The 25,151-nt window shown below is 37.5% G+C and overlaps 1 long non-coding RNA gene across 1 annotated transcript in view; it reads left to right on the top strand.

The window, feature by feature from the left end:
- The first annotated feature begins 689 nt into the window (after positions 1–689).
- Positions 690–25,151, top strand: part of LOC113913530 — a 31,949-nt gene continuing 7,487 nt past the window's right edge. The window contains exons 1-2 of the long non-coding RNA XR_003517248.1: positions 690–929; positions 5,721–5,853. This is a non-coding gene — a long non-coding RNA (uncharacterized LOC113913530). The remainder of the gene's footprint in view (positions 930–5,720; positions 5,854–25,151) is intronic.

The following is a 25,151-nucleotide window of genomic DNA, read 5'->3' as shown; positions in this document are numbered from 1 at the left end:
GGGCCGGGTGGGTGGGATATACATTCTGGAAGACGTCCCAGTCTTGTCTCTGAAGGCTCCTCCACCCGAAGGCCAGCTCTCGCTGTCTGCTCCTTCCGGGGTTCACGTCCCAGGCCAGAGCGTTCCTGGGCGGTGGGGTCATCCTGTCGGCGCAGGCTGGGTGACGGGGACAGCCCCGCTGAGACGGGACGGGTCTTGCTGTAGCCACGACTGGGGCTCGCTGGCCCCGTTCGCTTCCTCCTGTGACAGGCCTGGCTGTCGGTGGCGGTGCGGGGCCTTCCAGGTGGGGCCGGGGCCGGGGCCGGGGCCGGGGCCGGGGCCCGGGCGAGGGCGGGGTGGGGGGGGCAGGTTTCCTCTCGCTGCGCTTGCGCCTGTGGGCGCGCAGGGAGGCCGAGAGGGTATGTGCGGGGAGAGCAGGAGCCCTGGACTTCCCCTCCGAGGCTCTGCTTGGCTTCTCCACCGCAGGGGTGCTCCGAGCAGCCGGGGGCTGTGTGGTTGGGGTAGGGCGCCCGCGCTGTCTCTGCCGGCACCACAGCGCGGTTCGTCAGCCTCCGCCAGCACCTCTACGTCAGCATCTTCAGTATTGCTGGTGGCCCTCCTCCCCGAGCTGCCCCCGCTACTCGTCGAGGAGCGGCTCCATCTCCTCAGTGGCTGCCTTCCGCCGCTCCGTCCTCCGCGGGCCGAGGCCTGTCAGGTGTGCCCGCGGCTTCTTAATCGAAGCCGAGAGCGAGCCGCGGCCTGCGGTCGGTGGCCGCCATCTTGCTGCTTGTACTTGCGGCCCTGGGTGGGGAGGCCTCCGTCAGCCCCCGCGGCGCAGGCTGCCATGCTCGACGCTGCGGCCTTTGCCTCCTTACAGCACGGTGGCTGGGTTCCAAGAGCGAGCGTTCCAGGAGGACCATGGGGGTGTGAATTGCATTTTCAATCCCAGTGTAAGTCGCACAGCGTCCCTGCGGTTATTGGCTGAGTCAGTCACAAAGGCCAACTTAGATTTAAGGGAAGAGGACACAGACTCCATGATCTTGATAGCGGGAGTGGCGAGGTTTTAGAGGCGATCCAGGTGAGGAGACAGTGGTGGCCACCTGAGGAACGGCGGTCTGCCGCATTCTTGGGGTCTAATTGGAAGGGGGCAATGAAAACCGCGAAGGAAGGGCAAAGGCCATTTAAGCAAAGGCGACCTTAAAGATAATGCTTATTTGGATTATTACCAAAAAGTAAAGTACGTAGTGTTATCACTAGCCAGGGCTGCGGGAAAATACTATTTGTAATACAGGGTCTTAAAGCATAGGGAATCGTGTGTTTCATTTGCTTTGTTCCGTGCCTGTGTTGGATATGGACACTGGATAATCCTTCTGGAAGGACGATGATAGTTTTCTAAAAGCTTTTGGAAACCTTTGATAGCTAGGCTGTTTTTACACGTTCATCCTATTACTTGACACAACTCAAACAACTGGTACAGTTAGTGAAAATATGAAACAGAAAATAGGAAGTCACTTTTTCCAACTCACTGTTGTTATTATAAGAGATTAATACAGTGAAATTTCTTGACTTAACTCTAATCTTCAATTATATGCTTCCATGATTGATAATACAAAAATGGGCACAGTGGAACCACCTCTTTGTCTTAGGTAAACTTAACTAAGGGGAAAAAGAAAGGCAGCTGAGATCATTTTGAAAAATGACCTTCCCATGGCAGTTCTGGGGTCGGCTGCAATAAGTGTTATGGGATGATGGTGACTGTGATGAGTCCGCTAAGAGAACGTTGAACAGGGTACTGGTTCCTTTGGACTCCTTTATCCCACTGGCAAACACTCCAGAAGAGGGGTTCACACCCAGCTCTGCCGTGTCCATGTGAGTGCTTGTTGTCCATGTTGGTTCACACAGTATCTTAAAGCAGAATGAAGGAAAAGGAGATTGAGAAATGCCTTTAATGGTTTCATTGCAAGACTAAGTTTACCACATATTTTGGCTGCTTTTTTTCCCCCTAGAATTAATTAACTCAAACTGATGCTTAGATTTGTTGTTTTTGCCAAAGTTCAAACTGTGTGAATCCTGTGAAAAGGATATAACTAAAGTTATCAGATATAATATTAGGAAAACAGGTGAGTGGCAAAGTATATTCGTTCACTAAGCAAGTATTTATTAAATGCCTACTATGTGCAAAACACAGTGCCAGCTGACTTTCGAATCTTGTTCCGATTTGGACTAAATCTGAATGCAAGAGTCGGTCTTGTAATGATCCTTTTTGTTAGTACAATATTTCACTTTTACTCAGCCAAGTTTACAAAGCAGCTCATTACTTAAAATTTGACTCATCAACTGGCAGGTTTTTATTGTGCTTTCTCTTTTCTCAGCCATTTCATTGGCTATATGAATACACATCATAAAATCAACACCATTGACTTTGAAGACATTTGTTAAAATAATGCATTTGTGAGAGGAAATTTTTTAAGACCTGTGGTTTATAAACTCCTTGATCTATTTACTCCAGATGATTGGATCTTAATCCTTGAAGGGTGGGACAGGCCCTGGCGGTTATAGTTTGGGGTAAGAGAAGTTTTAAATGTATGAATCACAACTGGCCTGTACTGCTCTCTCTCAATGATTGTGGGCCGCACATTTGTTACTTTTGTAACCTTGATTTAGATCCAAACGATACAAAATTAAAGGTGTGTCTATGTGCTAGGTAACTCTCTTAGAGGAATGGCCTATAACAACTATAACTTTAAAAGTATATTTTCTAAGTAGCTAAATTTGAGTAGTGTGCATGCATGTGTACTGCCAAGATCTGTACATTTTATTTATGTAAGATGTACTAATCAGTATTTACTAAAGAAAAAAATTGAAAAGTGCATCTCTCAGAGATGATAGAAAAACAGGAAGAATTTTTCTTAGGTAGTATTAAATTAGGAAGAAGGTTCAAAATAGTAACATGGATTTTGGTGGAGAAACAAAGCTATCTACATGTCAGGCACTGGGGTAGTCATTGGGAAATCAAAGATGACCGAGATTTGGCTCACACCCTTTGGGAAGCTGCAGTGAGGGTGAAGAACTTGATTCAGATGTGAAGAACAATAAAGCACTAGCTTATATGCTACAGTGTTTGCCTTCAGAAAGGAGTTATGGAAGACAACCTGGAGAGGCAAATACTTGAACTAGCTCTTAAAGCCTGAATAAGGTTTCCCAGGGAGGAATGGCAAGACACTGTTCCAGGCAAAGAACCACAGGGAATTTCTTAATTACCTTTAGGGAAAAGACACCAAGAAGGAGGAAGATGCATGTAACCAAAGTGCCAAACCCCAGGAACCTATAAGAGAAAGCAGGGTAAGACAGATGAGGGTGGCCCAAAGAACTTGGAGAATGTGAGACTTGGGGTAGAGGCTGGGAAGGCTTGATGGTGAAGAGGTCTTGAAAAATAAAGACGAAGAAAATCTTGGTGGCTATTCAACAACAACAACCACAGCCTAGTAGGAGGCAGCCTAAAATAAAATCAGAATTCTTTCCCCTAGCCTAAAAGTCCTTGCTTGGTGGGAATTTCACCTAGTGGTAAAGACCACTGATGATGATAAACATCCTACATTGCACAGGATGACCCCCCACAACAAAGAATTATCAGTCCCAAAGTGTGAATCATGCCAAAATTGAAAAACTCTTAGGTGTTCCCTTAGCATGAGTGTTCTTCTCACAGATATAGTCAGTCTATCACCTTCCTGTTTTATGTGTAAGTAAATTGTCACTATGGAATAATTCTTATTTATATTTTGAATTATTGTGCTGATCCTCTGTCAAGTTATAAACTTCATGAGGGCAGAGGACTGAACTATATCAATAGGTCCCAGAACAGTGCCCAGAACACCATAAGTGCTCAATAAATATTTGTTAAATAAATAAGTGGGTGAGTTGCAATCCTGGTTCTAGCCCTTGCAAGCTCTGTGACTTTGGCAAGTTACTTAAATTGTCATATGTTCTTTTATTTCATATGCAAACCCTGTGGGGCAGGGACTGTATGTATTGGGTATAGAGTTTTGCCCACTCAGCAAGAACAGTTCTTGACACATCAGTAGAACCTCATTGGCATTAGTTGAGTGAATGTTGAAAGATCGTAAATTCCTTATCAGAACCTACTAACCCGTTGTCTGGATTTCAAGGTAAACTTAAGCATTTAAGAAAATGGAAAGGTGGGTAGGTATTTTAGCAAAAGTAGCTTGGTCCTTCAAAACTAGGTGATATAATGCATTTTTTTCCTGCTTTCAGAAACTGATTTTTGTTGCAGGTATTTTATTTGCGATTGAAAAGTTCCAGCCTGACTCTGTTTTTGTTTGTTTGTTTGTTTTAAGAAAACAAGACTCTGGTTAAGCATTTTGGAGTAGCTAAACTATATGTTCAGACCAATTCTGGCCATACTTGAATGTTCAAGGAGGGTAGAATTAGTTCTAAGCTCAATGCAGTGCATAGGGCCAGACATCTGGGTGACAAAGTAAAGAGGAGTAACTCCCGTGGCTGATTTTTAATAAATTGATTCACAGCTTCCAATTTTGGAAAAAGCTTTAGGGATACCAGTGGTTCAGAAACAATATGATGAGACAGCATTAGAGAAAAGAGAAAATGTCACATTTAACTTGTGAAAAATGTTCAGAGATAAACCAGAAATTTTCCCCATTGGTAAAAACAAACAAGCAAGAGCTGGGGAACTGGACCCAAGGAGGCCTGCCAAAGTCAAATTGCCTGCGGACACTTTGCAGATTCTTCATTTCTCTTTCATTTGATTTTCACCATTTTTCCAATACCTCCAGCAAAAAATTAAACTGGGAAGCAATATATTCTGGTTATCTATTTTTTCATCCTCATTAGAATCTAAAATTATACCTAAGTAAATATTTATGTCTAGAGGATAATGTTGTGAAATTTTCTAACCATGAGAAGGATGGATTGTACATTCTTAGGAAAAATGTTTTAAACAAACCAATATTATTGCTGATCTCTTTTGTAAAATATAATTATTTGAATAAAACGAATAGTTTGAGAATGTTTGGCATGCTTTTGAAAAACTTCATGGTAACTGTTATACAGAGCTTGTGGATTAGTTGCCCACAGTATAAATTAGCATGAAAGTATTTTGTATATGTAGCAAGGTTTTTTTTAATGATCTAAAATTTAAAATTCAGTAGATTTTATATAAACATTGAAATTTCTGTTCTCTTTTGAAAAAAATCAGAAGGTCTATTAATCCAGGTCTCTTTTATTCTTCACTTGTTCATGGTCAACAAGTATTTCCTGAGTGCCTACTGTGTAGCAGGCACTAAGGCAATCGCCTGGAACATTGCAGCAGCCATCCCCTTTATGGTGCAAAGTGGCAGCTCTGTGTGTCCTTTAGTGTGCCATATAGCTCAAGCCACTTCACTGAGTTTTACTCTCAGTAGCTATTTATCACCACTCTTGCACAGTTGATTCTCTCATAATGGAGAAAAGAAATCTTTGTATCAACATGTGGCAGACAGGTAGCTGTCCCATAATTATTTGTACTCTCTCTTTTATAGAGTAGAGTTGCCATTGGAAAGTATCTTCTTAACCAGGTAATATATTTCACAGCCCCCTTTTTATCCAAGTGATGTGAAAGACTATTACCAGTGGAATGAGAGCAGAAGTAATGGGTTTTATTCTTGATAGGACTTTTAAGAAAAAAAGAAGTAGAGTCTCTAAACTCTCTTTTCCCTCTTTTGAAGGCTGAATTGGAATATCCTAGATCTTCAGAACCACAGGACAGAAAGAGTCTGAGTGAAGACACCCCCTGAGCACAGACACATGCACTGGACTGTTACCCTGGAATTTATTTGACAGCAACTAGCACTAACTTAGGTAAGATATCATGTCTTTTACCAAAATAGGGAAAACAAGAACATTTAAGAGGGTGATGTGTTTCAAAAGTAGAAGAGAGAATTACCTGCCCACATCAATAATTTGCAGTATCTACCTGACTCCTGCAGGCCTAGAGTTTGAGACCCCTTGCTTAATGAAACCCTTCACATCATTGGTTTCCTGTAATTTTACCCTTGATCATCTTCTCTATAACAGGAGTAAATAAATTTGGCCATAAAATTCAGAAAGTTGAAAACACAGTCTTAAAATTTTAGGCAAAAGGAAGTGGCTTGAGAAACATTTTCAAACATCCCATGCTCATTATTTTATCTGTGGAAGGCTATAAAGTATAATAAAATCAAGGACTTACAGAATTGAAGGTCTAAGGCTGTCTAATCTTGCCCTTTATATCTGATGTGTGGAATCTCTCAACTGTTACATTTGAGTCCCACCTCTTTGTAAATACTTGCAGTGATGGGGAGCTCCTTACCACACAATACAGCTTTACTGAGCAGTTTTATTGTTAGAACTTTCTTTATCATTTGATAAAAATCTGTCCCCATACTTACCACCAACTATAATGAATTCGATTCCCAAATGCCTGTGAAGTCACATCGGATAAACCTGATTTCTCTTCCATGTGCTCATGAAACAGCCGTTTAGTTATTGGAAGATAGATGTCAGATGTCATGTCTATACTAAATCTTAGTTTTACCAGACCAAAGACCCTCGGTTCTTTCAGTTGTTACACACACTCATTGTACTATCATAATCTTGATTGGCTCTTATAGAAGCACTCCATGAACTTCTAGCTATATTCTTAATTTTAACCTATTTTTATTATCATTTTGCATTATCATTTTCCCATTTCCTCTTCAAATTTTTTTTAAGATTTATTTATTTATTTTAGAGAGCACGAGTGGGAGGGGGAGGGCGAGAGGGAGAGAGACTCTTAAGCACACTCCATGCTGAGCATAGAGCTCAGTGCAGGGCTCGATCTCACAACCCTGAGATCACGACCTGAGCCAAAACCAAGAATCAGAGGCTTAGCTGACTGCACCACCCAGTTGCCCCTCTCTTCATATTTCTTAATTACCTTTAGGTTTCTGCATTTCTAAATGTCTATATTTTCTTATGGAATTTTTAAGCTTTCTGTATTCTGACTTTGTTCAATTTGAGGAAAAGACCATTTTACTTTTCAGTATATCTTATATGATGCTTTATGGTTATGATAAAAGCAAAAATGAAACTTCCATTTTCTAATTATACAGACTCAGCTAAGAGAAACCTGCTGTCTTATCTAGCTTGACCAGTATTCTGGACCAGTAGACTGATACTGAAGTTTCTTCAAATAAATTTAGGTATTATAGTCCACTTGAAAACTCTACACATCAAGCTTCATTTCCCTTCAAGGGTTTTCCCATTCCTTCTTCCTGGTTATAATTTCTTACGATATTGGAAACCTGTAAGGTGTTAATAGAAAGGGGTTAGGGAGGTCTGTGTATATGATTGTCCACTTGTCCACTTGTCAGTACTGGGAGGTAAAGTAATCCAGGAGAGCTTTGATGCTGGGTCCAGCTGTTAGTGATCCCAGTGGGTTCGGTGACCAGGTGTTGTTGCTCTCATAGCACAGTGACCACAATGGTGGCACTAGAGTGTGTTACACTGGGTAGTTGGAGCGCCCAGCTGGGCCTCTATTAAATTTGATGGCATGGTGGTCCTTTGACCTTTAATCCATAATTAATGCCAAAGCCTCTCCTGGGGGCTGGTGGATTAAATAATGTGCCTACTTCACATTTATAACCTCTTGTAAGCCCACAGAAATTTTAGGATTCTCTTCTATGCCAGATTTAACTTCAAAGAAAACTGGTGGTCCTTGCCTTTTCCAGCCTAGACATGCCTTTGCCCCTATCACTTATGATCTATCCTGGATAAATCTGCACATTCTGCTGTGAAGCAACTCCAGTCAATGAATCGTTGCTCATCTTCTAGATTCTGAGCCCTCTTCCCAATTTCCTGGGAGGGCAATTTTTGTGGTACCAACTCTTTCCCCCAGTAAGCACCCAGGGAACAGCTAAGGCAATACAAATTGCTCTGTCAGTTCCCCTTCACTCCCTGTTCATGTCTTTTTACAGCTCGAGACAGATACTAGCTTTTCAGGTTTGCATGTTTTCCCCAATCTTCTGTCTGGTGAGTTGCTTTCAAGCCAGGTGCTTTAAACCATCCTCTTTATTGGTGGTCCATGGAGGGGATTGGGGAAAGAACAAGGATGTGGCCAATATATGGCTCAAGTTGAAGCCACATCTATCATTCAATTCATGCAATTCTCAGGGACAGCCTTAATTTGAAGTTTTATTAGCTCCCTTTTCAAAACACAATGACACTCTGGATAATGGTCATATTAATAGTGTGAAGATTTGTGTTTGATGAAATACTGGTCTAACAAAAATGTAGGATTAAAAAATCAACTTCTGTAGTTGTGCATATTTGAAAGACAATTCTGGGACCTGTTCCTCTTTTTCATCTTTTGCAAAGCTACTCTTGAATTTGAGTTTTGTAACTCAGATAAGTGGATAATTAAGCCCATCTTTCACTCCATCTGTCTACATTTAGTAAGCCACCATGTGAGGATATGAAAATAAGGCCTGGTCCGTGCCTTGAGCCAAGAATGGCTTTCACATTTTTTAAAAAGTTGGAAAAAAAAGGACAAAGAATACATGACACTCTTTGTAGCCTACAAAATCTAAAACATTTACTATCAAGTCCTTTGCAGAGCTCACTAACCACTCACCTATGACATTTTCACCTGAATATGAAATTTTCATTTTTTTCATTATTTTCTATTTTTGTTCACTACTTTGTATTTGTTTTTATTTTTTATATTGATATGATTAATCTGTAACATTTTGAGATATTTCATCTACTTATCAATTTTTCTGTGATTCTTGTAATCTTTTCATTAGCTTTGACCTCTCCTTCTTGCTATACAAATCTAGTCAACTCTTACTCAATTTATACGGTCTTTTGGGCAGGGTAAAAATTGAGTAAAGACTACATTAAAACCATGAAATTGATTTCCTAAATTTGATTAGAGCATTTTTTAGACTTTGTGCTGATGGCTGCATTCAATAAATAATTTTATATTTTAAAAAACTGTCTATTTTGGATGGATGGTCATACCATTTGACTTAAATTGATTTATCAATTCAGTCAAAATTATCAGTGTTTATATACATACACATAATATAGATTTAGATAGATAAATAGATAATGTCCTTCATCTAGCAATAATGTAACATGTCAAAACGTTGTATTGTCCTCAAGTTGACTTACTGCTATATTCCAACACCATCGCCTTAGATTCAGCACATTTGTGCATTTCACTATACATTTTTGGAAAGACTTGAGTCACAGCCATCTAATCTAAATGGTTTTTCAGGATATTAAAGAAAAATATTATTTTAAAAATCAAGTGAGTTTTAAATACTTCTTTAAAGCCACACTTCTTTCTGAATTTCCTGAATTTGAAGGGTCATGATAGCTTATGCCTTTTTCGTATAAAAGCAATTAGCATCTAGAAGTGTTTTGGTGTGTCAATTTTGTATACATAATAATTCAAACTCTTAAAACTGGTCTAACATAACCCATATGCTTTTTTTTCACTACTTGTTACTACTTGAGTTATTCTAATCCCTATCATTTATTGATTATATTATTCTTTCATGGTCTGTATTATGCCAGGTAGAACCAGGAATAGCATAATAATTGATGCAAGCTAAAACCTTTCAAATAATTTCCATGAAGAACAATCCTGCTAAACCCTCTTTGGGGACTTAATACCATATTCGAATTCTCTGTGTTCCACAAACATGCCAAACTCTTCTTTCTGCAAGGGCCTTTGTTGCCCCTCTCTCAGGATGGTCTTTCACCAACTCTTTGCTCTACTGATTTTCTCATTTTGGACCAGAAGTATTGGATCAAGCCAAGGCATCCATGATTACTAAGATTATATTCACCCTAATCCACCTCTAGAGGTTTTGGAGTGCTGGAGTAGGAACCTTGTGTATCCGTCCTTACTTTGTGGCACAAACATCTAGATTAGTTGTAAATGGAGATTTGTTTCAAGTTGTCTGCTGTTGGCTTCTCAATCTTGCTTTCTAAAATATTAAATATTTTTCCAGAGGATGAGATTAATATGTTCAGTGGGAACAGACTGAAAAAGAGAGTTGCTGTTTCACATGGTCACTGCCAAGAAAAGCTCCTCAAACCACCAGTCATAAACTTATAATTCCAGTCCTTGGGGTAGTGTCCTTTTGTGATTCTACTAAGATTGCAGAAACAGTGCAGTGGTGATTCCTTTATAAAGAGTACTGGCATAAGAATTTTGTATGGAATATTTCAATTAAGTAATTGTAAGACACTTGGTATTCACACCTAGAGTCTGAATGTAAATTATAAATATAGTTGTAGTGAAATAGTATTTACAAATTTTACTCCATAGCTTTATAGCCGAAAAACAAACTATGGATTTAGGTCTGTAATCAGTTCTCTGGGGCAGGCTATAGCTCATTAATAACAATGGAAGACAAGGCCATGACTTTGAATATATGTTAATATATGGTATTGAGTATATGTTAATCTTTTTTTCTCTTTGTGTTTGTAAATATATATTTAATATCTTTTAATCATTTTTGAAGTAATCTTTTGCATGCCTTTTTACATTAGCCTCTCACTATTTAAAATGCCAGTGCACTTATCTAGAGTTATATGACAATGTCAGTAGGAGGGTAAACAAAGCCATTGCAAATTCCTAGTGGTCTGGACATTACTTTTTTATATTGAATTTTGCATATCTAATATCTCTTAAGCTGTTACATCAAATCCTAGTAATTAGAGATGAACAGGACAATAGTCGTTTGGTCTGTTTCATTCCCATATAGAGTGATTCCCTGTACTATATTTTCTACTGATTCATCTTATTGTTACTTGATTTAAAGGAGAAAGTTGCTGCCATTCCCAGGAGAGAATGTTTTCTGATGCAGGATGTCAAAGAGAAAGCATAGAATTTGAACTGAATTTTCGGGTCCCAGTTTTAGCTCAACTGCTTATTAGCAGAATAGTAATTTAATTGTCTGTGAAAATTAGGATATAATAGTACTTTACAAGTTTATAGAAGGGGCCAAATGAAATGCTATGTACGAAGGTATTTGGTAAAGTGCTAGCTGTAAGTTAATATCATCAATTATTTAACCTATGGTTTTTCTATATCGCATTAAATAGAATCTTATAGCATGCTTTCTGAACAAGGTGATATTGCTCCCAACAAAACAAAAATAAGTTTTTAGAGGAGGCAGGAAAAAAAACTTATTCTTTTTATGTGTACGGCACATGTATAAATATAGCACATAAATATATGTATGATATATTTGTGGTGTTAAAATTTTATGAGGAGGGTAATAAGGGAAGAAATGTCTAAGAAGGCTTGTTGGGGAAGTGATAATACAAAAAAGGTTGAGAAACAGTACTTCATAGAGTTGTATAACAGACATGAGTCAGTCTACAGATTTAGTATGGAATAAATATAATTTCTTATTGCTTCTTCTCCGTAAGCAAACTTTTTTTTTTTTTTAATTTCATGCTCCCTCTGCCAGGAGGAATAAATGTAATCTGAGAAATTCAGAGTTTCAGTGTCCTTACTTCCCTCATCCTATAATCATATCCATGTACTAAGGAGCTTATGTGATAAAGTTTTGGGGAATTGACTCTTCTTTGAATTCCCAGATCCCTTGGAGTTGGTCCTCTCTGTCAGCTGCTTCTGGACTTCTCTCTAGGGCATAGGTCAAAATTGCCTTCCTTCTTGCTACTCTAGAACTATAGGAAACTTGATGGAGCTCTCAGAGGCTTTCTGCCTAGATCCTCCCTCCAGATAGTTTGCTCTGTTCACCTTTTTGAACATGAGGAATCCAGAGATTTTGTCCATGTTTTGGGCTTTATCCAAATACAGGAGCCAAAGATTCCTATGCATTTAGATTCCTCAAAATTTTACTGGTTTCTTTATCCTACCACTACCCCACCCCGTGGTTCAACCTAGGGGCAGGGGGTGGGGTGGAGTATGCAGAGTATTATTCCCTTTTGGGAGAATATTCTCAAAGCTATTATCACTTCCAGGTGTTTTAGGAATGTATTTTTAAGCTTGAAGGACAGAACTTACTTCTCTGTATTAACTCTTTTGTTGTAGTAACCCTATCCTACAAAATGGTTGCTTCATGATATAATTTTAATGGGGAAGGGCCACTATGTAAAATTAAAGTATATGGGTATGTGGGTGGTGTATATATGCAGGGGACACGTGAGATTCTATTAAATAATTATTCAGGATATTTTCCTCACTTTGTTCTTTCATCATGTAGCAAATTCTTTTTTAAATAACTTAAGATGTAATTTACATATATAAAATTTACCAATTGTAAGGGTACAGTTGAATAATTTTTTGTAAGTTTATATAGTTGTGCAACCATAGCCACCATCCAGTTTTAAAACTTTTCCATCTCCATAAATTCTCAAAAGACTATTTCAAGTCAATCCTAGTGGGATCAGTACTTCATTCCATTTTACTGCTGAATAGTATCCCAGTAAAATAGTATTTTGTGGATATACCACATTTTGTTTATCCATTGACGAGTTGATAGTTTAATTATTTCCAGCTTTTGGCTGTGATCGGTAAGACTCGTATGAACAGTCACACAGAAGTCTTTGTGTGGGTGTAAAGTTTCATATCTCTTGGGTAGATTTCTAGGAATGGGTTTGCTGGTTCATGTGATAAGTTTATCGTTAACATTTTCAGGAAGTACCACACTGTAAGAGGCATTACTCTTACATTCCCACCAGCATGTATAAGGGTTCCAGTTTCTTTACATCCTTGTCAACACTTGGTATTATAAGTCTTTTAATTATACTCATTTTGGTATGTGTATTGTAGTTTGTCATTGTGGTTTTAATTTGTATTTCTCTAATAACTAATGATATTGAACATCTTTCATATGCTTATTAGCCAGTAATATATTTTCTTGGTGAACTATCTACTCAAGTGTTCTGCTAATTTTTTAATTGGGTTGTTTTTTTAAAATATTGAATTGTGTGATTTCTTTTTTTTTTCTTTTATTATGTTATGTTAATCACCATACGTTACATCATTAGTTTTTGATGTAGTGTTCCATGATTCATTGTTTGCGTATAACACCCAGTGCTCCATTCAGTACGTGCCCCCTTTAATACCCATCACCAGGCTAACCCATCCCCCCACCCCCCTCCCCTCTAGAACCCTCAGTTTGTTTTTCAGATTCCATAGTCTCTCATGGTTCGTCTCTCCGTCCAAATCCACCCCCCTTCATTTTTCCCTTCCTACTATCTTCTTTTTTTTTTTTTTTTTTAACATATAATGTAATATTTGTTTCAGAGGTACAGGTCTGTGATTCAACAGTCTTACACAATTCACAGCGCTCACCATAGCACATACCCTCCCCGATGTCTGTCACCCAGCCACCCTATGCCTCCCACCCCCACCACTCCAGCAACCCTCAGTTTGTTTCTTGAGATTAAGAATTCCTCATATCAGTGAGATCATATGATACATGTCTTTCTCTGATTGACTTATTTCGCTCAGCATAATACCCTCCAGTTCCATCGACGTCGTTGCAAATGGCAAGATTTCATTCCTTTTGATGGCTGCATAATATTCCATTGTGTATATATATATATATATATATATATATATATATATATATATATACACCACATCTTTGTGTGATTTCTTTATATATTCTTGATACAAGTCTTTTATCAGATACATAGTTTTTAAATAATTTTTCCAGTCTGTGACTTGTCTTTTCAGTTTTTTAATAGATGAGCAAAAGTTTTTAATTTTAATGAAGTCCTTTTTGTCAGAACTTTTTAAAATGACTTATGTATCTGCTGTCATGTCTAAGAACACTTTGTCTAACCCAAGATTATGAAGATTTTTCTCTCATATTTTCTTCTATAAGTTTTATAGTTTTAGCTCTTGTATTTCAGTTTCTGGTCCATTTTGATTTAATTTTATATATGGTTATGATATAGGGTCTAAATTTAGTTTTTTATCTTATTATTTGCAAATTATTTCCAATTGTCCAAAATGTCCTAGCATCATTTTTTTTTTTTTTTTTTTACTGTGCTTTCTCAATTGAACTGACATTGTGGCACCATTGTAGAAAACCAATTGGCCATAAATGTAAGGGTTTATTTCTGGACTATCAATTTATTGATCTACCTGCCTATCATTATACTGTTATCACATTATTTTAATCATTATAACTTTATAGTAAGGTTTGATACCAGATAATCTAAATTCTCCAAATGTATTCTTTTTCAAAATTGTTGACTCTTCTGAGTCCTTTGCATTTCCATATAAATTTTAAAATCAGCATGTCAGTTTCTATAGAGAAGATTGCTGGGGTTCTAATGAGAATTATGACGAATCTATAGATCAATTTGGGGTGGGGGTATTTGAAAACTTTACAATATTGAGTCTTCTAATCTGTGAACATTGAATCTCTTTCTAATTATTTTGACTTTTTAAACTTCTTTCTATAATATTTTATAGTTCTCAATTTACAAATCTTTAATTTCTTTTGTCAAATGTATTCCTAAATATTTTATCTTTTTTTGATGCTATTGTATATGTAACTGTTTTCTTATTGCTTACCTCAAACAGGACCATAAACTCAGACTAGGGGAGCTGCTGTCTGTCACTCTTTGCTTGCCACCAGGGTCACCACTTTAACTGTCAACACTTCATATCAAAGGAGCCCATTCTGGTGGAATCGGCAAAAGTAAATGATTGTTTTTGGCAGTTTTGCTCAACTATATAGTTGGTTTTCCACAGGCTGAAAGTTGGAAACAACTTATTTTTATATTATTTTTTTCTCTAAATTAGTTTCAGTATTTAAAAGGTTAGCTACTTTATGCTTAGGAACTCTTTTTTTATACCTTTTTTTATTGTTTAGAACTTTAAAATCAGAACTAGGCAGTTATATATTTTATAATTTTTGCCAAGTAAAATAACTGCAAAAATATATTTTATTCCTTGTATGTATTCATGGATATTTTGTGATATTTGAAGGACAGAAGTAATTGATGAATAACCAAAAGTATTCACACGCTAAAGTCACTCACTGTTAATTAGTCATTATTAATATAATGAGTAGTGTGGTATTTTTCAGTGGTTTATTTCTCCTTTGAAAGTTTCAAATTTGCTACTCCAGTGTTTAAAGAGCTGTCATAATTTCAATATTTATTCTAAAAATGAGGATTTCCAGCTTCTTAGCTGTATAATTGATTCATTATATGACTGTGCTCCAAAATCCACATATATGGGTACAGATACTAAGCCGGAAGTGTTTATAAAAGTTTTATTTTACTTCAGTATTTTCATTTATTGAGATTAACAAATATTGTATACTCTTTCGGCCAAAGTTTCAAATTCTAGAGATAAAATAATTTGCTTTATTCTTAACTAAATTTTAGTCCTTTGAATGTAGATATCACATTCTTTTAATAATAACTCTCTAATAGTACTCTTCACAGTACCTTATATAAGTAAACTTGATATATGCATTCTCTACCCCACTCAGTCTCACATGGTGGAAGTATTACATGTCTCATTATGAAAAATTAGAAATAAAAGATAAAGTACCTAGATATTAAGATAAGTATATGAAAATTGATAGCTTTTTCCCCATTTAATAAACAGATATCTATTTAGTACCTACATTATGCCACTCACTAAGCTAGATGATGGAGTGGTGGTAAATCATAATAAACATTATCCCTGTACTTGGGGATTTTGTTTCCTAGGGAGACAATTTGTAAATAATGAACAAATAAATAATTCAAACCATTTAACTACTACAAAAGGAATTAGCTAGGTGAAGCAACAAAATAATGGGAAAATCTGCTTTGATGAGATGGTTCAGTGGAAAGGTTTTTCACATTTCCCTCTGTTGTTTCGCTATTTTATTTTTATTTTTTTATTATTTAAATTTTTTATTTGGCATAATTTCAAACTTTCAAAAAATTTCAAAATTAAGTACAAGGAATGTCTGTATATACTTGTTCAGATTTGCATAATGCTAATATTTTACATCATTCTCTTTATCATTTGTTCTCTAAATCTACCTCTTTCTATCCATCTACCTATATATTACATAATTTGTTTTTCTGAGTCATGTAAGTGTGCTTCCATTATGGGCCTTTAACTGTAAATTGTTTAGTGTGTATTTCCCCAAAGGAAGAATATTCTCTTATATAGTCACAATAGACTTCTCAACTTGAGTGAGATTAACATTGAGGAAATAGCTTTATCTAAACTAGTATTTCAGGGCTCCTGGGTGGCTCAGTCATTTAGCATCTGCCTTCCGCTCAGGTCATGATCCCAGGGTCCTGGGATCAAGTCCCACATCAGGGTCCCTGCTCAGCAGGAAGCCTGCTTCTCCCTCTCCTGCTCCCCCTGCTTGTGTTCCCTCTCTCTCTGTGTCTCTCTCTGTCAAATAAGTTAATAAAATCTTTAAAAAAAAAACCAAACTAGTATTTCTGTTCCTATTTTGTCAGTTGACCTAATACTATCCTATATATAGCATTTTCTCTCTATTTTCTAGTATGAGATCCCATCTAGGATCAAATAGCGCATTTCGTTGTCATGACTCTTTAGCTTCTTTTAACCTGGAACATTGCTACAGCTTTTCCTTGTCTTTATGACATTGACATTTTTGAAGAATATCTGCCCCCCCTTTTTTATTTTTATTTTTTTAAAATTTTATTTATTTGAGAGAGAGAGCAAGAGCACAAGAATGGGGTGAGCGGTAGAGGGAGAAACAGACTCCCTGCTGAGCAGGGAGCCTGATGTGGGGCTCCATCCCAGGACCCTGGGATCATATCATGACCTGAGCCAAAGGCAGATGCTTAACTGACTGAGCCACCCAGGCCCCCCCTTTTTTTTTAAATAGAACATTCCTTACTTTGAGTTTGTCTGATATTTCCTCATGATTAAATTCTAATAACTACAAAGCAGTCTACAGGAAGACATTTTAAGACCATGCACATATCCTTCTCAGCAAAATATTTCTCTGGATTTGTATCTACTGACATTTCTTTCCTGTTCAGTCTTTACTGCGATCATTGTAAAATAATGATTTTTTTCTACCCCCACTGCTCCCCTCATATCTTCAGTCAGCATTTATCATTCTCCTATAAGCAAAGTCCTCCCTTCTCCTCCATTTATTTATTTATCTGATTATTACTGGTATGGATTCATAAATTCCTGTTTTTCAATGGTTTATAATTAATTACTGAGCTTGATTGGTGCTCAATTGGTCTCAGATTTGGTCAGTGGGAACATCCTCATTCTAGCTCCTGTGTCCTTATGACACACCCATCTTCTTAACATTTATTTTTACTTTTTTACCACTTCCTTACTTTCTGGCACTGCAGGATGTTTCAGGCTCATCCTATTACTACCCTGTATTAGCCCTGATGTCAGTCATTTCTCCAGAAATCCTGCTCAATAGGTCCCACATAAGTGAGAAACAATCAGTTATAAAAAAGATCAGGCATTTTATTCTAAGATCAGCATTTAAAATAAAGATTACATGTAATCCAAATTACCCCCTGAAATCTCTTATGAAGGCCAACACATCTTCTAAATGCTAATAAAATATAGGATAATAGAGCCGAAAGACAGAATTCATCTTAGCAAGTGAAAATTTGTTAAAAGATTGGGGTAGTTATAATAACCTGGTATGGTACTAGACTTAGCAGGTATAATACAGTAATAGGAAAGGCTAAAACAGCCTCAACAGTGATTTTTTAGAAAAAGGACTGAGAATCACTAATTCATAGATTACTCATTGCTCAATCCAATATTGGACTTTTTTCCCTCATTGAGCAGAATTCATTAAAGTGGAATGGGTTAAAGAGTTAATGTCAAAATTAAATGTTAAAAGAAAAAAGTTGTATGAATAGTTAATTGAACTCAGGATCATCAAGGATTTTTTTTGCATATAAGAAAAAAGAGAAACACTCAAATAATATTTATTGAATTGTAACTCATTTCCACAAATGTTTTACCTTTCTCTTAAAATTATTTTCTAAAAGCTGATTATTTCACAAACCTTGGAATAAAATATTCTATTTAAAAAAAGAGAAAAGACTTCATATATATCACAAATGTCTCCACGGCGCATGCACCTGCTGTGCACATACCTTCTTAGCTTCATGTCCACTATCTTCTTTGCTCATTTTATTCCTAGTGCCTAGGACAGTACCCAGCACATAGTAGGGCCTGGATAAATATTTTCTGAGTAAATGAGTCAACAACTTGAGGGAGTTGGAATAAACGATTTGTACATGCCCTTCCAGCTTGCAGGATTAAAATGAAGGCTTTCTGACTCCAGGCCCAGATTGTTTTGTTTTCTTTCTTTCCTTCTTTTTTTTTTTTCCCTTAAGATGTAATGTATTTATGTGTCAGAGAGAGCACGAAGCAGGGGGAGGCATTCTATACAATGTCTGTCATCTGAAGGCTATTTAATTTATTTTATCTGTGCCCTGATGTTGGCTGAGATGAGCATCCACAAGAACATATTAATAATTGGAGCCTTCCTTTGCTTGTCCTAGCTTAAATTGATATACACATCTTTTTTTAAATTTTATTTTATTATGTTATGTTAGTCACCCATACAATACATCATTAGTTTTTTGATGTAGTGATCCACGATTCATTGTTTTCATATAACACCCAGTGGTGCATGCAGTATGTGCCCTCCTTAATACCCATCACCAGGCTAACCCATCCCCCCACCTCCCTCCCCTCTAAAACCCTCAGTTTGTTTCTTGGAGTCCATAGTCTCTCATGGTTCGTCTACCCCTCCGATTTCCACCCCCCTTCCTTTTTCCCTTCCTTCTCCTAATGTCCTCCATGCTATACACATCTTCTAATGGACTGAATGCTAAAGAGGCCTGAGGACCATTTCAGTATTTCAGAGAAAATGTGATTTTAACCTTTTTCAGATTTCTGAATATCTTGTGCACTCACACCCTTAAGGTGACTATAGTTTGGAGGAAATAAAAAGATTGAAAATTACTTTGGAACCCTGGGAGCACAAATGTTACTGGTTTCTGTTCTTCAGTAGCTGGGAGTAATGATAACAAAGAAAAAGATTAAGTCTGCCAGCGTGGGCCCACAGAAATGCACTGGGGAGCTCCAGTCCTGTGGTTGTTCCTACAGAGATATTGATTCGAAGGTAGCTTTATAAAATACCCAATGAAAATATTTCATAATTTTTGTGTGTGTTTGAATAGGTGAATAATTATGAGAATAGTTATATTGACGTTTTTAAACACTGTTTTGTCAGGTGAGACTAAATATAAGAGATTTTGTCTAGTATTTTTTTATAGCTTGCAATATATATGAGTCATACTCAATTACTGTATTTGAGAAGTAAGGTGCCGTAGAACATGTGTGTAGGGTATCCTCCCCATTATAAAAGCCTAATGCCATGAATTTCAAAATGCTAATATTATATTATTTAACTCTTAAAGCTGCTGGGCAGGGATTTTTGTGTCCCTTTAATAGATGAGGAATATAGGTCACAAAAAGCCAGGCAGCTTGTCCAAGGAACACAGACCTGTGAAGTAGCAAAGCCAGGCTTATTTCCAGATCAGCCTGTCTTTGCTCCGTGGGCTGCCCTTGACTTCTAATGGCCATAAAGTGTTGATTGCCACATGGTTATGATTTCAGGCTAAGAATCCAAATGTATTTATTAAACACACACACACACACACACACACACACACACACACACACACACACTCATACTCTTCAGGCTAAGAATCCAAATGTATTTATTAAACACACACACACACACACACACACACACACACACACTCATACTCTTCAGGCTAAGAATCCAAATGTATTTATTAAACACACACACACACACACACACACACACACACTCATACTCTTCAGGCTAAGAATCCAAATGTATTTATTAAACACACACACACACACACACACACACACACACACACACACACACACACACACACTCTCATACTCTTTCCCTGAGTGGGGAAGAGAGAAGAAAGGAGAAATACTAGGTATAAGACAGTAAGATACCTAAGAAAGAAATATTTTTTAGTTGCTAAAATACAGAAACTCTTAAATTATAAAATATCCTTGATTCTCAATTAACTTTATGTTAACTCAGGTCTTTTGGCTCCTGGCTAAAAACCTGAAATAGCTTCTGTGTAGGTAGAATAATGAACCTCCAAAGATGTCCACATACTTATCTCAGAACCCTGTAAATATGTTACCTTATATGACAAAAGAGAATTTACAGATGTGATTAAATTGAGGATCTTGAGATGGGGAAATTATCCTTGTGGGCCCACTGTAATCCCTTTATAAAAGTGAAAGAGGGAAGTTGAAGAGTGAAAGGGAGAGGAGATGTAACATTGAAGTGGTAATTTCTGTAAGGGGGCCATGTGCTAAGGGATGTGAATGTGGGCAACCTTTAGAAGCTAGAAAAGAAAAGGAAGTGGATTCTCTCCTGGCGCCTCCAGATGGAACACAGTGCTGGTAGCCCATTTTGGACTTCGAACTTGAGAAGCATAATAAATTTGTGTTGTTTTAAGCCACTAAATTTCTGGCAATTTATTACAGCAGCAATAGGAGACTAATACAGCATCATCCTACTGTGATTGTGATCAAATCCAAAGTCCTCAGCCTTGTCTCTAAGACCCTTCAAGATTGGATCTCACTCAACTTCCTGCCTCACATCTGAGCTCCATGCTTTATAATTTGCTCTCCACTGACACTATACTGCTCAGAGTTGTTTTGCATAAATTCTTGCCTTATGTGTTTCCTGGTCTGGCTTTTCTCTGCCTCAGGGTTCTTCCCCAACCTCTCTCATATCATCTCTTATGTCAACCCCAGTTCCACCTATACCACAGCCAAGCTAATCAATACTTAGCTCAGATTTCATTCCTATGGGAAGCCTTCCCAATACTTTTTCTATTTGTCAATAAGCACTCTTTTCTGTGCTCCCTGTGACATTGTGATTTATAAGAAATATATATTTGATAATTCAGATGACCAAAATATATTTCTCATATATATTTGGGTTTTGTCGATGGTTCCTGGCCCACAGCTCCTAAAACCCTTTGAATTTCCTGTGATAAGAGCAATGAAAATGTCTTTTTTTAGGCTTATGAAACGATTTTTGGAAAGCTTCTGGGTAACCTAAGGATAGGGGTATGGTTTTCAGGAGAATTAACCATGTGATTAGAGGGTTGAAACTTTCAGCTCCCATCCATCCTAACCTCTGGCGAGGGGAGAGGTGCTGGAGATTGAGTTCAGTTGCCAATGGCCAGTGAGTTAATCAGTCATGCTAATGTAATGAAACCTCCATAAAACCCCAAAAGGACAGGATTCAGAGAGCTTCCAGGTTGGTGAACATGTTGGGGTGCTGGGAGAGTGACACACCTGGAGAGGGCACGGAAGCTCCACACCCTCTCCGCATATCTTGCCCTATACATCTCTTTCATCTGGCTCTTCCCGTTATTATATCCTCCTTTAATAAACTGGTAATCAAGTGAGTAAATGTGTTTTCTGAGTTCTGTGAACTGTTTGAGCAAATTAATGGAACCTAAAGAGGAGGTCTTGGGACCTTTCATTTATGGCCAGGCTTGTGACTAGTGTCCGAAGTTGGGATGGGGAGCAGACTTGTAGAATTGAACCCTTAACCTGTGGAATCTAATTGCTACCTCTGGGTAGATAGTGTTAGAATTGAGTTGAATTGTACAACATCCAGTCAGCATCCAGAGAATTTCTTGGTGGTGGTAGGGGTAAGCCCTTCCTCCCCTCCATGAATTGGAATTGGGATCTGGACCCTTTTACTCCCTTAATTCTACTTCTACCCCAATTCATCTTTATGATAGCATCTATTCTACTGCATGAAACAATCTATTCATACTTTTATCATGATTTTGTCTTGAGGCCTAGCATGGTGCTGCCAGTACACAGTCAACGCTCAAGAAGTGTTTTCTGAATTGTTGTGTTTAAGAAGTTTGTAAACTAAAGGTAACTGGGTTATTTATAGAGGACAAAAGGCCTTCTTGGAGGTAGTTCTGAAAAGAACAGCTGAAAGTAATGAATAATTTGATAGCATGTGCAGCTACCTCTGGCACATTTATGCTTTTGGTACATAATATTAAGTTTTTATAAAGGGAAATGTGCAGTATAACAACTCATGAAATGATCCACATTCTGTAGTTCTTTATGTTTGAACTATGAATGTATCACAACTGATGTATCCAGTATTTGCATCATGTACAAACAACTATAGGACATTTCTTACATCTAGATTTCTTTTAAAAATTTGTTCCCATTTTAGTAGTGTAGACAGAACATGGGCAGTTTCAGGGAGAAGTGAGAGCCCTTGTGTCATTACAGTATTAGAGATGACTTCTTAAATAGACTGGAGAATTAAGGGACCCTTAAGAAAGGTGGAATCTGTGAAAGAGAGGGTTTCACATGAGGGAAGGGTTAGGATCTGCTGGTGAGGACTTGCCATCCTTGTACTTGCTACTTCAGAAAAGTCAGGTGTAAAAGAAACCACACAGAAATTTAAAAAATAGTTTTCTGTTGGGAATATTTAAGTTAAATTATACTAAGCCATAGTTTCAGCTGGTCAGAACAATTATATTAAACAGATATACCCTGGAATCAGGGACAATTTGTTTATCAGCTTTGCTTATCTGAGTCTGAGTTAGGTCCTCCACTGTTTGAAAAGCTTTGATGCCTCAACATGATGTTTGCCAAAGTGGTGTCTATAATGAGCAGCCAAATTCTCTGTATTTCAGGCACTTTCTTTTAAACTGCTTTTGAATGAGACTGTCAAGTGTTGCATGCTGTATGTCAGTTAACACTTGGGGAGTGAAATTCACAAAGGGCACTTATTGTACCTTCACAACAAGGATATCTTTGCCAACACTTCAGAGCTATTTTAAGTTTTGGATTGTAAGTATCTCACTCTTCTTAGGAGTGATAGTAGTGACCCAGGATGCCTGCGTTTTAAGTGAGTTTGCACTTTCAAGACATGCTGGCACACGTTGGGATTTCAACTGCATTATATGTCCAAGGAATTGTGCCTTTTATTTATGTGGCTTCGTTCATCTAAGAGGTTTAATAAGAGCAATGACAAATAACATTTACTGTTTGCTTGTTAATTACTTGATGTTTTAAGCATTTATCTGTATTATCTCACTGGATACACACTAGAACCTAGAAGTAGATATTATAGTCCTGTTTACAGATGAGAAAATTGAGGCTCAGAAAGTTTAAGTAAAATGCCTAAGGAAATAGAACATAAGTGATGAAATTGAATTTGCTGCAAGGATCCCATAACTTGAGATCCTGTACTTTATGTTTCTTTATTCTGAGAAAACAAGGCTGTCAAAGGAGGGTGGGGAAAGGTGCATGTGTGTTTGGCAGGGTAGGTGAGGATCATATAAAATACTTAGGTACCAATTAAATCCTTTCTTTCTCAGTGTTCTTCAGTGGAGTATATTTTGTGTGTGTGTTGTGTGTGTGTGTGTGTGTGTGTACTCTTGTATGTATGTGTTTTCTCATTTTCCAGTTTTCTTATGTGCTCAAAAAGGTTGTGAGTACTGATAATCTTCTGTGTTTTATTCTGGTAATTTGAGATTCTTGTATTTCTGTCTCTTTTGTAATCTCCTGTTGGTAATGTTTGAAAAAAGTATCAGTTCCTACAGATTGGAGCTGGGAATTTAATTTGTAGACAGCTCTTTGCCTCTCTTGTTGCAAGCTGACCACGGACTCACTTTGTACCTTGGTGCTATTGAGAACAATGGAAAAATAAAGAAAAACAAAGAATAGAGGCAGGAGTCTAAGGACTGGGAAAATAAGCATCAGACTCATTTTGGAGACAGTTGTGGATTGGCTTAAGTCTACAATGCCTACACATTTCCCTCTGCTTTTCATTCATCATTGTCATTAATTTCTCTCCTCATTTGCTAAACAGATGAATAGCAAGGAAGACAATGGAATTAAACTGGAACAAAAAGGCCCCTTTAGCCAAGTTCCTCAGTGTTCCTTTCCGAATAGGGACATTTAATGATGGGAGGTCCATCTGATTATCTGAAGCTGATGCATTCTATCTCAGTAGTCACTGCTTTCAGCAAAAGTAAAGGCTTGTAAAGGGGTAAAGATCAAGTTAATTGACCGCTTTGAAGAGAATTAATCTATTAATTCTCTTCCACCAAAAAGGTGGACACCACAAATTTATTCTCCCCTGTACAGAGCTACATTATGAAGTGCAGGCCATGTACTGCCTTGACTTATTTGGAAGACACAGACTTTTGTGTGTCCTTATAGCTTTACTTCACCTCTAAACACTTGTATGTCCTCTTCCAGAAACTGACGTATTTTTCCCTTGACCTGCTTGTCTATGTTATTTCTTTGCAGAACTACTGCAAAGTCTATCCACTTCTCTCTTGGCTTTATCTTACTAATTAGCTACCTAATTAATCTTCCTAAAGTACAGATCTGATTAGGATATTTTGCTCCTTAAAAAACTAATGGCTTACCCTCATCTAAACAACAAAAGTCTGACTTTCTGGCTTAACCTTCAGAACTTTCTATGACCTGGCTCTGTTGTATCTTTCCAAGCATTATCTTCCTCTCCTTCCCAATGTTTTTTGATTGATTGATTGATCAATTTTCTGGTTTCCTTGGCTTCTACCAAACTGAAACTTTGCTTTCCTAACATAAAGTGTAAGTTCCTCAAGGATAGGACTTTTTTAAATTTTTAAATTTTTAATTTTCTTTTAATTTTTTAAGTTTAAATTCAATTAATTAACATATAGTGTATTATTTGTTTCAGGGCTGCAGGTCTGTGATTCATCAGTCTTATATAATACCCGGTGCTCATTACAACACATAGCCTCCCCAGTGTCCGTCACCCAGTTACCCCATCCGCCAACCCCCCTCCCCTCCAGCAACCCTAAGTTTGTTTTCTAAGATTAAGAGTCTCTTATGGTTTGTCTCCCTCTCTGGTTTCGTCTTGTTTCATTTTTTTCTCTCTTACCCTATGATCCTATGCTTTGTTTCTGGATAGGATTTTTTTTTTAAAAGATTTTATTTATTTATTTGAGAGAAAGAGCTAGAGAGAGAGAGAATGAGC

Source organism: Zalophus californianus, chromosome 4 (assembly GCF_009762305.2).
Source record: "Zalophus californianus isolate mZalCal1 chromosome 4, mZalCal1.pri.v2, whole genome shotgun sequence".
In the NCBI taxonomy this organism is placed as follows: Eukaryota; Metazoa; Chordata; class Mammalia; order Carnivora; family Otariidae; genus Zalophus; species Zalophus californianus.
This window is presented reverse-complemented; position numbering and strand designations above follow the sequence as displayed.